Source organism: Rhinoderma darwinii, chromosome 5, assembly GCF_050947455.1.
Source record: "Rhinoderma darwinii isolate aRhiDar2 chromosome 5, aRhiDar2.hap1, whole genome shotgun sequence".
Lineage (NCBI taxonomy): Eukaryota > Metazoa > Chordata > Amphibia > Anura > Rhinodermatidae > Rhinoderma > Rhinoderma darwinii.
The window spans coordinates 287,791,617-287,805,223 of record NC_134691.1 but is presented as its reverse complement, the minus strand read 5'-3'; positions in this window follow the sequence as shown (position 1 = coordinate 287,805,223).

Genomic DNA, 13,607 nt, shown 5'->3' with positions numbered 1-13,607 from the left:
GCTTATCTATGTGAAGCTGGGGTATGTTAGTTTTGAGATTTATATTGCAGCAAACCTCATTATAACAACTGAAAGAATAGTCTTTGTTTTAAAAAAAAAAATACAATTGTTAAAATAACATATAAAAATACAATTGTTAAAATAACAAATAAACATTTTACACTTGTCTTTTTTTTATTCTATTTTTCCACTCTTGTAAAGAAAGGGTTTTATTGTTCTCATGATCATTGCACTCAGTTATGTAATGATCACAGACAGTAATTTGTGGCTAGTCAGTAACCGGGAACTACTTTATTTTGATGAACTGCCTTCTTAATGGAGTCTGTATTCTTTTTAGGCCACAAAAGCAGCTTTTAAAAAGCCATTTAACAATTTAGTTATCTTTTTTCTGGGCACGTACTGAGCTGTATTTTAGCCCAAAGGCATAATTTTTGGCCATCTGAGAGCTGAAATGTTAAACTGCCCCTTTAAATGCAGAGACAATAGTAGACATTACTGCTACCATATGTCTAGTTGTCTATATAGATCTATGGTTGGCTTGTTAACAACATTTTTATGTTGTAGCCGTTTTTTTTTACCAGTTTGTAACTTGGTAAAATAGAGCAGTATTTTTGAATAGCACCCGGGGAAGAGTTGTACTATTTTAATATTATTAATACAATATTTAGTAATTAAGTAGCAATTGCCTATCAAAATTTAATTTTCATTCCAAAAATAACATTTGGGAAAATATATCGGGAACATGGGCAGTTGATACAGTCCCAGAGCAACCTGATAAATCCATCTTTTTGTGCAATAGGTTAATTCTGTTGTTTTCAGTGTGGTCTAACATGCTGTTATATATAGCCGGGTTAACATGTAGCATTGTTGCAATTTTTGTTATTATTTAAATAGGATTTTTACCTGCTGGAAGTCCCCCATGATCAACTGCTATCACTGGGTGAAGCTTTAGCTAATCCTCATTATGTCGCTGTAGGGCACCCAGACGGTGAGGTAGGTGTAAGGCTATAGATAATATGGAAACAAGGAGAAACCTCCAGCTCACCGGTCTGCGTCTTCAAGCAGCGTCAAACGGATCCCCGCGACGGCCCGCGGCATGTAATTGCAAGGAGAAAGAGAGAATGATCCAGCGCTGATGTGGGTTAAAAGGGAAACACAAGTCCCATGTTTATTTCAGGAAATTCTTAAAATCGGAAGGGAGACGCAGTCCCAACGCAAAAATGGTAAGAGTAATTGGGGTGGATGCCCAAGCCTACGCGTTTCGAACGCGGTCTGCGTTCTTAGTCATGGCAGGAGAGACAGCTTAGGCTTGGGCATCCACCCCAATTACTCCTACCATTTTTTCCTTGGGACTGCGTCTCCCTTCCGATTTTAAGAATTTCCTGAAATAAACATGGGACTCGTGTTTCCCTTTTAACCCACATCAGCGCTGGATCATTCTCTCTTTCTCCGTGTAAGGTTATACTTAGAGTTTAGCAATAGTCTTTAGGTTCTCAGAGGAAGAGTTGCTCTTTAATAGTAGGGTGTGTCCAGCATGGCATACATTAGGATTATAAAAGAAGTTGTCTAATGCAGACAATCCCTCTGTCACTCTTTTTTAAGTCCTTTTTGAGTCCGCCCACGCTATCCAGTGTGGTCTCGCGATATGGGTTGGTAATGTTTTGATATCTTATTTTGAATATGTCCCTTATTTGTTATATACAGTTGTAATAATATATATCCTATCCGGCACTTAGGTACTTTACTATTTGTACATTGGACATTATGTGGATTCTTCTAATCCATAAACCTAATGAATTTTTTGTAAGGGTATGTTCACACGCTAGCTGGCTTTTACGGCTGAAATGACAGCCTGTTTTCAGAAGAAAACAGCTGCGTCGTTTCAGCCGTAAATGCTCCTCGCGTCTGTGACGCTCGTATATCTTGAGCTGCTCTTCATTGAGTTCAATGTAGAACGGCTCAAATTACGTTGCAAAGAAGTGCCCTGCACTTCTTTGCCGAGGCAGTCAATTTACGCGTCGTCGTTTGACAGCTGTCAAACGACGACGCGTAAATTACAGGTCGTCTGCACAGTATGTCGGCAAATACATTCAAATGAATGGGCAGATGTTTGCCGACGTATTGTAGCCCTATTTTCAGACGTAAAACGAGGCATAATACGCCTCGTTTACGTCTGAAAATAGGTCGTGTGAACCCAGCCTTATGATGTAATATGACCCATGGATGCTGTCTCTTTCTCATTGTAAAACTCATTTTTAAGAACCACTGCGGGAAAGAAACGCCTCCGCCTCCCATTGACATCAATGGCGGTGGTTTCGGCCGTTTTTTTGCTGCTGATTCTGACGTGGTTTACACGTAAAAAAAACCTCAGTGTGAACAGGGCCCTATATTGTACCATAGACTCATCGCAACATTTTTGTTTTGGATTGGGACCAGCAAAAAAAACAAAAAAAAAACGTTGTGAAAGCACCACAGAAAAGCGAGTACATGCTGTGTGAATCCAGCCTAACCCCTTTAGGACTGTTCATTCAAAGCTTGGCTTTGTGTGCAATCCACCAGTGCATGTTTTTTTTTTGCTAGTCACCAGATAGGGTTATCTCCGCAAAGTAAAGCATACATCCAGATATTACAGTTGGAGTAATTTACAATAGAATGTAGAATTTTTACGATTGTAGCATTTATCACAAGGAGTTTATTTTTACAAGATGTATTCTACATGCCAACCTGGCTTCTCTGGTGAGATTGTAGTACAAGAATGGTCTCACCATGTTGGCTAACCCATCATGAATTCTTAATGGCGTTGGGTAGATGAGCATCATTTGCCTTGGTATTTCCTTTACTCTTTAACAATTGGCATATTGTTAAGTAAACATTTCTCATAGCACAGGAGCCAAATGTATATTACCAAAATGTATTTACTGTTATGATAATGTACATGTTCCTAGGCTTACACCTTGTTATAGCTATGAGCCGTTGTTTTATTGAGGAAGTAGTTGTGGGTTAAGATCAAATCAACCAGTTTAAACAATCTAATAGACTTCAAGGTATGCAGATGGAGCAGAATATAGTGAACAGTGCAAAAGCATTTCACAGCTATCGGCCCATTAATGAAAATGGTGTGATAATGATCTCTCTAGAGATAAAAGGGGGATCTGGGGATGTTAAAAGCCGACTCCGCTACATGGTTGAAGATTATAGTGAATGAACCCTTTATTCTCCAAACTTTTTAAGGTGTCCATACACATTTGATTAATATTGATGGATTGTGACGACAATCTACAGCATATAGCAGCCTCCAAACTGCCTCCCATCGGCACATGTTGAAGTAAATGAGAATCAGGCATGTTAAAATTCAACCTGGGGATAACTGGAGGAATAAGCTGTTGGCTAACAGTATCTGTGATGTGTTAAATAAAAGCTAATACATAATACATATGATCCAGGGTGGATATTAAAGTGGATATACACTGCCTTATCTGAGGGTAGCATATATTAGAGTGGGACGTGGAGCAGGACCATGAATACCATTTTTAAAAGAGATTCACAAGAATAGTGTAAGGAGTTTTTTATACCTTTGCTGCGGCTTTTGAGTCTGGGAGTTTGACTTCCCGTGCCCTCAGCTAGTGATTGACAGAATTTCTGCAGGCTAGAGAGTTGAAATCTTCTGGCATTCCTGTCTGCACAAAGTTTTCTCTAAAGATGTGAATTCCAAAGGTCCTTTTACATGGGCAAATTATCGGGCAAACCATCGATCGTTCACAGAACGCTCGTTGCCGATAATTGCCCTGTGTAAACAGGGCAGCCATCAGCAGATGAATGTGCAAACAGTCGTAGATCTGCTGATCGTATAGTTTCAAAAAAGTTATATATTATCGTTGTCGGCAGCACATCTCCCTGTTTAAACAGGGAGATGCGCTGCCGGCATGATAATAATTTATGGGGACAAGCGATCAGAGTAACAAGTGCTCGTCCCCATACTAGCTCCTTGTGAAAGGAGCAAGCAAGCGCCGATCAACGAGTTGTCTCATTGATCAGCGCCCGTTTACACGGCCCAGGACGGGTCGTGTAAGTGGACCTTAAGTAGGATACAGTACTATTAACTAATATAGGAAAAACCAACTGCCTCACCACTGCATTATAGGAATTCAGCTAAGCAGTTGGGCTGGGCAATTAATCAGAAAAAAAAACTAAATCGAAATTCAGCGTAGATAACCGACGTCATCTTGCACATTACGGTTTTCTAATTTTTTTCCGGTTTCAACTGTATTTGCGTCCTAAGTACGCCATCATTCCTGTATGTAACCCTGATCATTCCTGTATATAACCCAGATCATTCCTGTTTAACCCCCATCATCCCTGTATACAGGGACGATGGGAGTCATACACAGGGATGATAGCTATCTAGTAAATACAGGGATAATGGGGTTATATACAGGGATGACGGATGGTATATACAGGGATGATGGGGGTGACAAACGTAAACCATTAGCAACGTTTCCATCACCATTGAGATCAATGGTGATGCAAACGGAAGCTAAGGTTTTCGTTTGCCTTTCCGTTGAGGGGTTAACCAGATGGAACCCCTCAACTGAAGGGCAGTGGTGATGTGAACAGGGCCTTAGGTACAGGGCCCTAGATACAGGGCCCATGTGCATGTGTGATACTGTTTGTTGGACCCTGTATCTAAGCCTAAGGTAGGCTTAGATACAGGGTCCAGCAGACAGTATTCTTATGCAGTATAAGCTGGCGCCCTGTATCTAAGCCTAACACACGGTAGGCTTTAAAGGTTGTCCAGTCCCTAAACATTGATGGCCTATCCTCAGTATAAGCCATCAATAGCTGATGGGTCGGGGTCAGACCCACCAATCAACTGTCTTGAAGGGGGTGCAAAGCTCGTACGAGCACTGCTTCCCCTTCATTACCCTTACTTGCTCACACTGTGAATCGCTGACACGTCCGTCGTACGAGCAGCTGCAACCCCTTCAAAACAGCTGATTGGCGGGGGTTCCAGGTGTCGGACCCCGACCCATCAGCTTCAGCAAGACACAGCGCTGTGATGTCAGAACCTCCGATGCGCTCCAGGAAAAGGAGGAGTAAGTACTGTCAGTTACTATAGTAACAGGGGCCCATGTAGTTTATTACATAGACCCCAGTTACTATAGTAACTGTTCATTGATGTGGTGTGGTGGGCCGCGGGCCCCTTGGCTTCTGAGCCCGGTCGCAATTGCGACCGCTGCAACCCCTATAGTTATGCCACTGCATACAGGAATGATGGTTATATACCGGAATGATGGGGTAATATACAGTGATGATGGGGGTTATATACAGGGACCCCCATCATTCTCGTATATACCAGCTCACCATAATCCTTGTATATAACCCCCATCATCCCTGTGTATACTAGCCCACCATCATCCCTGTATATACTAGCCCACCATCATCCCTGTATATTACCCCCATTAACACTGTATATAACCCCTCATCTGTGTATATACCATTGGGGCAGGCACTGTCGGCTTGCTGTGGAGTGTGGGTATTGAGGCTAAACAAGAAGTAAATTGGGTAGGCATTGAGGACACTGTGGACAAATAGGTTGCCTGAAATGCAGGTATATGGCAGAAGTCCAGCAAAATCTAAAAATATGCGCCGAGCCACACAGATCGGAAGAGCAGTGGGACCTCCTCCACTAGTCGTTGGAATGGGGTTAGGTGAGTATGTATTTTATTCTTTTTATTAGATACTATTGGGGCTGTATGGGGGCATTATACTGCGTGGGGGCATTATACTGTGTGGGGGGCAGTGTCAGGGTTATATAATATACAGTAATATATAGCAGGCTTAGGGGGATCTATATTAATTCAATGGAGTAGCATGCAAATAGGGGGCGTGGTATTAAAAAAAGAGTGTGGCCTAAAAGCCCTAGATAGGGGCATGTCTGACAACGAGCTTGTTGTCTGTTTCCATTGGCGATAAGCAGAACTGTGATGCAGCTGTGAATACAGGTTGTAACTCGGGATCGGTGTGTAGAATCAGGCAATGAATTTACAAAATTACTCAGCTATTTATGTGGATTATTACAATTATTATATTAATATATATATTATTATTTATCATTCAGTGCACAGTATTCGATGACTGTTGTAATGATCTGTCAATGGTTTGTACAAACATGATACATATATAATTTTCATTTTCAGGTTTTGGTCCACTTTAAATGAAAGTCATTTCTGGTTATAACATTTATCCATTAGTGTGAATAAAACGTTTTAATATTAGCTTAGTCCCATTTGATCATGGTCTGGAGCTTGCACAGTTGTTTATAGACACATACATTTGCGGAACACAAATCCATGCTTCTGTCAACAAAGTCGGGTTCTGGGAGGAAGTAATAGGCTGTGAAAATGTTGTATTTTTAAGTGAACCACATATTTCTTTCCTTGGATAAACAGTTATTAATAGTTTGAGTTTGATTATGTTGGAAACCTCCATTAATGTTTGCAAATATAATTAAAACACAGCCACAAGCAGGTTTTTATGACATTGGTTTTGGCTACAGGTCCACAAAGTGCAAAGTGACCTTTAATTATATTCTGTTAGATTTCTTGACCCATTAATTAAGGATGATCATTATGTAAGGTGGAGTATTTCAGCAACAATGTGCGCTTAGATGCTGGCTCTTAAATATAACCTATGACGCACAATGCTTTCAATAGATCGGCTTATGTTTCCTGTGTGTCTTGTCTCTCTTGCAGGTAATATATGTTTATTTAAAAGGTAAAACAAACCCCAATATTTCAAACAAAACACCATAAACTTTGTTATAAATGCAGAGCATCTCTAGGTTTTACAGTATAATTCCACCTTTGGAGTCCCCTTAAAGGGATTATCTTTATGTACTATTAGGGCTAATGGATGTCGTAGAGGGAGGTCCCAAACACGAGACCCCCCTCCTATAAGTCAGAATGGCTAGCTGCTCTCTAAGAGCAGCTCCTGCTCCACCGGACTCATGCCATCCATATATTGAATGAACAGCCATTCATCTGAATGGCCGCCATGTGTTACAACATTTCCCCTTCAGTGACTATTGCAGGGGAAATATGTGACCAAACCCAGCTTTCCCTGGCAAAATAGGCTGTTTTTAGTGCCAAACAGTGGCAATCAGCTAATTGTAGCTGCACCTGCAGTCTAAAAGGGATTGTCTCTGTTGAGATATCCCCTTTAAAGAAAAAAAAATTACATTTGCATAATTAGGATATTGTCCAAGGCATTGTCCAGTCATAAAAATTGATGGCCTATTCTCAGGATAGGCCATCAATATCTGATCGGTGGAGGTCTGACTCCTGGTACCCCGACGATCAGCTGATTGACAGTACGAACAGTGAGAGTAATGAAGGGGCAGCAGCATTCGCATAAGCACCGTGGCCCCTTCAAAACAGCTGATTAGTGGGGGGTGCTGGGAGTCGGACAACCACCGATCAGATGTTGATGGCCTATCCTGAGGATAGGCCATCAATTTCTTATGACTGGACAACCCCTTTAATATCTTATTTTCTGCATCACAGCCTTTAGCTATGGAAGCGCTCAAGTAGTCCCTGGAAAGAAGACCCTGAGATCATACAGGGGGTTTTATGATAGCCTAAAGTCTTGAGTCTAATGGTGTTTTTGGCAGCCTTTGCCCTGATAATAGATGTGTAGGGAAACCATGGGCAATGTCATATTCCCCGCACCCCTATGTTATTATATGAATGTCTCAGCAGATAAAAAGGAGCAATTTAAATAATGTATTTATATAGGAAATTGCTGCTGGTGCTTCACTTGAATAATATTGATATTGTAATTTTCTGGTCATTTTATTAGATATAGCTATATAGTAGAGTTTTATTACATTACTTACTACAAAAACATTTTCACATTTTTGGGAATTCATTTTTTCATCAGAATTTTATGGAAGTTTTTTTCTTCTCTGACATGGAGCTGCTTAAAGATAGGCATAGCTTTTCTTAGAAGGGAAACATTTTTTGGTTTCTCCCCTTGGTTATAAGACTGGCAATTACAGGAATAGGCATTACCAACTGAAAGTAAACCTCTACATATCTCTCTCCTATTCCTCTATTACCCTAATCTGGGACATTTAAATAAATATAACTGTAAGATAAGATATTATTAAGTTCATATAAGAAAAAAACATAATTCCAATAATAAAAAAAATAGGGAGACAACTAAATGTTGAGTATTCAATTGCAAACATTTTTTTTAAAATATCCCACAATGTCTTGCCATCTTTTTTTTAATTAATAATAATAATAATAATAATAATAATAATATGATTGTATTCTGAGACATTTGTATTTATGGACAGGACCTCTCTATGGGTTTATGTGAATGCGTAGGGCTATAGTAGGTGTTACTGGTTATATAAACATTATGATTTCTCTTTGCACTGGGTAAAAGAAATATGTCAGTACTTGCCCTCCACCTGCCACCACATCACACCATTACATATCAAAGGATTCCTCTCATAGGCATTATATTTGTAGTTGGCGAAGACACAGACGTGGAATGCTTTACGAATGGACCAGGAGAAAGAGGGAGACACACAGCCACATTGACAGGAAATGTGCTGTTAAGGTGTTATGTTAAAATGGCTGCCCGAAGTATGCGAATATCATCTAACACAGACTTTTTGAGTGGCAATATACAAGGCCATGGAGATCTGTGTTTTTTCCTAATATCCTCCATTGGCTATTGCTGGACAATGGCTGAAGTGTAACATGCCCTTAACATAGACGAAATGACACTTTCATCAGAGCACAGCATTTGATTTAATCTGTCTCGTAACCTGACCAATGTTTCGGTTGAAACCAAAACTCCACTTTTGTTGTGTCTTTAAGGGTATATTTCCACGGACCGGATACTCCTAAATCCGCTGGTAAATCAGTCACAGAAATTCACAGCAAATAGTGCCTTTTTGCTGTGCTTATAGCTGTAGAAATGTAATGTAGCTGTGGTTTTAACTGTGAAATCGCAGTAAAAATCGCAACAAGTTGCCTATTTTTACTACGGATTTTATGTCCCCGTGAAGCTATGGGGGAAAAGAAACACAGTATCTCTGCTCAGAATCCGCAGCATAAATTGACGTGGATTAAAAGTTGCACCGCAGCTGAATTTTGCTGCTATTGTAAATGCTGCAGACTTTCCGAATGTTAATCCGTTGCAGAAAATCCGCAGTTATCCGGCCTGTGGGATTATAACCAAAAGATTATATTAGGGCACTGAATACAAAGCACTTACTAAATCTGCTATATACAATGCATTCGGAAAGCCTTCAGACCCTTTCAATTTTTTCACATTTTGTTCTGTTAAAGGGAATGTGTCGCTAGAAATTATTATTATTTTTATTCAGTTAAACAATTTGTATTTGAATGATTACACATTGTTTTAATTTTTTACATTTTTTCACAAGTCAGGAAATATTATAAATTAGATTCTAATTTATAACATTTCCATGTGCTGGGCGCTAGAGGGAGCAGTTCCCAAAATTGCAGCATGGTCAATGTGGTAAAGCAACCTCATTGATTTATGCTGCAAATTTGGGGTGGACACACTCTCCTCTAGTGTCCTCACACAATCCCCCCTCCCTTATTCTGGCTAGTGCCAGGAGAAGGAAGGGTTTCAATGTCTTCAAACCTCCTACACTGTGTGCCGCCATTTTCTGAGCGACTGCACAGTGTAGGAGGATTAGATACAGGGCTCAGCAGACCGTATCACATGAACATACACGAACATAATACACACATCATACACGAACATAATACACACGAACATACACGAACATAAATTACCTGCTCCTGCCACCGCCTCCGCTGGTCTACGCCCCTATTCCTTGCGCCTGAACATATGGCCGGAAGCCGCGGCTGGAAGTCGCCATCTTACTGTCCGGCAGCGGATTCCGGTCCACATGAATATGGCGCCGGATTTGTCTCTGCGAACGAGCTTCGTTTTGTTCAGTGTGGGAGCGGTGCATGCGCCGTTCCCACACAGACGGCGTACGTTTCTGAGAATGGAACGGCTCCCGTTCGCATTCTCTATGAGGTTGTATGTGCTGTATTCCATCTTTGTGTGTGTCATTAATCGACACATACAGAGATGAAAACAAAAATGGCAGCCCCCATAGAGAAGAGAGAAGTAAAAGTTTGAACACAGTAAAAATTAGAATGTGACAACACTAATAAATAAAATTTTTGTTTATATTTTATTAAAAGCAATATAATAAAAAAAAAAAAAAAAAATCATGACACCTTCCCTTTAAGGCCTTTTGCTAAAATAAAATCAAATCAGTTTTTTCCCCATCATTGTGCACACAATACTCCATAATGACAAAGTGAAAACAGAATGTTAGTTCTTTGCTAATTTATTGAAAAGGAAAAACTAAAATATTGCCTTGACATAAGTATTCAGACCCTTAAGGGTATGTTCACACGACCTATTTTCAGACGTAAACGAGGCGTATTATGCCTCGTTTTACGTCTGAAAATAGGGCTACAATACGTCGGCAAACATCTGCCCATTCATTTGAATGGGTTTGCCGACGTACTGTGCAGACGACCTGTTATTTACGCGTCGTCGTTTGACAGCTGTCAAACGACGACGCGTAAAAATACAGCCTCGTCAAAAGAAGTGCAGGACACTTCTTTGGACGTTTTTGGAGCTGTTTTCTCATAGACTCCAATGAAAACAGCTCCAAAAACGGACGTAAAAAACGGCGCGAAAACGCCGCGAAAAATGCGAGTTGGTAAAAAAACGTCTGAAAAGCAGGGTCTGTTTTCCCTTGAAAACAGCTCTGGATTTTCAGACATTTTTGTTGACTACCAGTGGCGGATTATCATATGGGCGTTTCGGGCGGCCGCCCGGGGCCCGAGGCTTCCAGGGGGCCCATGGCAGCCCGAAACGCACATTATCTCGTAAATCTATTCAGCGCGCTAGCGCTGCTAACGGCCGAAGATGGGGAGGAGCAGGGAATTCGCCGGGATCCAGGGGTAGGACACGCCTCCCTGACAGTGCGGGCCGCCGCCATTGAGTAACAGAACAGCGACGGACGGCTGTTCTGTTACTCCAAAGCAGCAAGAGAAGAGCCGGCGGGCGGTCACCGGCGCTGAGGTTAGTACAGGATTATCCTCCTGCCCAACTGGTTCCCGACCGCTGGCTGTATTTTTACGGCCAGCGGTCAGGGACGGGTGCTTAAAACCCGAGCCATAGACTTTCTACGGCTCGGGTTTTAACTTGCTGCCCGCGCGATCGGGCAGCTGAATGTCGGGTCTCCGGCTGTCAGTGACTGCCGGGGACCCTGAGGAGAAGACAGAAGCAGCTTTCGCTGCTTCTGTCTTCTCCGATGTCTTCTTACACAGCGTTCAATGAACGCTGTGTACAGGAATAGAGACAGCAGCAGCGGCGCTGTCTCTATTCCTCCCGGTGATCATGTGACAGGTCACATGATCGCCGGGTGCCGTTAGTGGCAGACTGTTGCTGGGTCTTACTAGACCCAGCACAGCCCTATTAGTGACAATCGTCACTGTGAGAGGGCTGATTTCCCCTGTAACTGGGGCTGCTGTGCAGCTCCAGTTACAGTGGAAAAACATGGTGTAAAACAAAGAGAAAGTAGATATAAGGTTCCCCAAAGGTCTTTTTTGACCTTTGAGGATCAGAACATAGTAATAAAAAATAGTAAAGTGCAAAAAAAAAAAATAATAATAAATACACATAAAATACCCACCCCAAAAAAAACGTCCCCCCCCCCCGCCAATCATTGTTGTAACGCTAGCGCTGACCCAATTACCCTAATATAGACATGTAATATATTAAAATTTACGGTAGACAATGACGATCACAGATAAAAGGTCTATTTTAGGGTAAAACAATGTTATTACCAAAAAAAAATAGCTGAAACGTAAAAAAGCTTCTTTTTTTACTATTATTTTCAAACTTTATGAATAAAAATTCTAAAATGGCAAAAAATGTGTGCATAAAAACGATAAAAAACGAAACCTGCATTGTCTACGGAAAAAACGTCGCAAAAATAACGTCGGTTTTATTTTTTTTTAATAAAAATGTGTGTTTGGTGCAACTTTGTAATTACGTTTTATTAAAAAATATTTTCACTTTTTGAGATACAGCTGCTTTGTATCCTGTATCCGTCAGGTCAGCAGGACTGACGGGATCAGTGAAACGGGCCCTGCGCTAAATTATAATCTTAGATGTGATAGATTTGAGGTGGATCCTGCGTGTCACTGATCCCGTCAGTCCTGCTGACCTGACGGATACAGGATACAAAGCAGCCGTATCTCAAAAAGTAAAAATATTTTTTAATAAAATCAATCAATCACACTGATACACAGACATACTATATATATATATATATATATAATTATAATATAAAGTTTTTAAATGTGTACATAACCTTGTGGCACTATATACAAGGGGGAGCGCTGTGTGGCACTATATACAAGGGGGAGCTCTGTGTGGCACTATATACAAGGGGGAGCGCTGTGTGACACTATATACAAGGGGGAGCGCTGTGAGGCACTATATACAAGGGGGAGCGCTGTGAGGCACTATATACAAGGGTGAGCGCTGTGAGGCACTATATACAAGGGGGAGCGCTGTGAGGCACTATATACAAGGGGGAGCGCTGTGAGGCACTATATACAAGGGGGAGCGCTGTGAGGCACTATATACAAGGGGGAGCGCTGTGAGGCAAGGGGGGGCTGTGTAGTGCTATCCACCGTGGTATGTGTGTGGCGCTCTTTATAGGGGGGGCTTTTTGGTGCTATTTACAAGAGGGGGAGGGCTGTGTGGCGCTCTCTACAGGGGGGCTGTATGGCACTATCTATAGGGGGCTGTGTGTAACGCTCTCTACGAGGGGGATGTGTGATATATAGAGGGGGCTGTGTATGGCGATATCTATGGGGGTGTGTAATATCTACAGGGGCTGTGTGTGGCACTATGTACAGGGGGCTGTGTGTATGGTGTTTTACAGTGTGTGGTATTATATTCAGGCGCGCAGTGTTTGGTGCTATTATATTTAGGGGTACACTATGTGGCACCATGATAACTTTATTTTCGTTTATAGGTGTGGAAATGTTGGAAAAGTGAGGAGACGTCTAAGTGGCAAATTCTGCAGAAATGAGTCATGGCCGGGAGAAGTCGTCATGAGCGCTGGACCGGATGGAGAAGAAAAGAGGAAAAAAACTACTAGAATCTGAGACGTCGTCACCTGTGAGTCACTAGATTTATAGAGAATCTGTCACCTCTCCTGACATGTTTATTATAGGAAATCCTTGTATTTCACAAAAAGTCTTTCTGCGGTCCAGGACTGATAGACAATTCCCCTTGTCAGAAGGTTGTGTCCCTGCACAGTGTGATCCTGTCAGTATGTAGGGACACCGCGCTGTGACAAGGGGAATCGTAACACTGTTAATGCTTGCCCAAAAAGGTAGTGTTAAAAATAGTTACGGTGAGGAAGGGGGGCCCAAGTTTGGGTAACAGCCCAGGGCCCATGGTCTACTTAATCCGCCACTGTTGACTACGTGTGAACATACCCTTACTCAGTA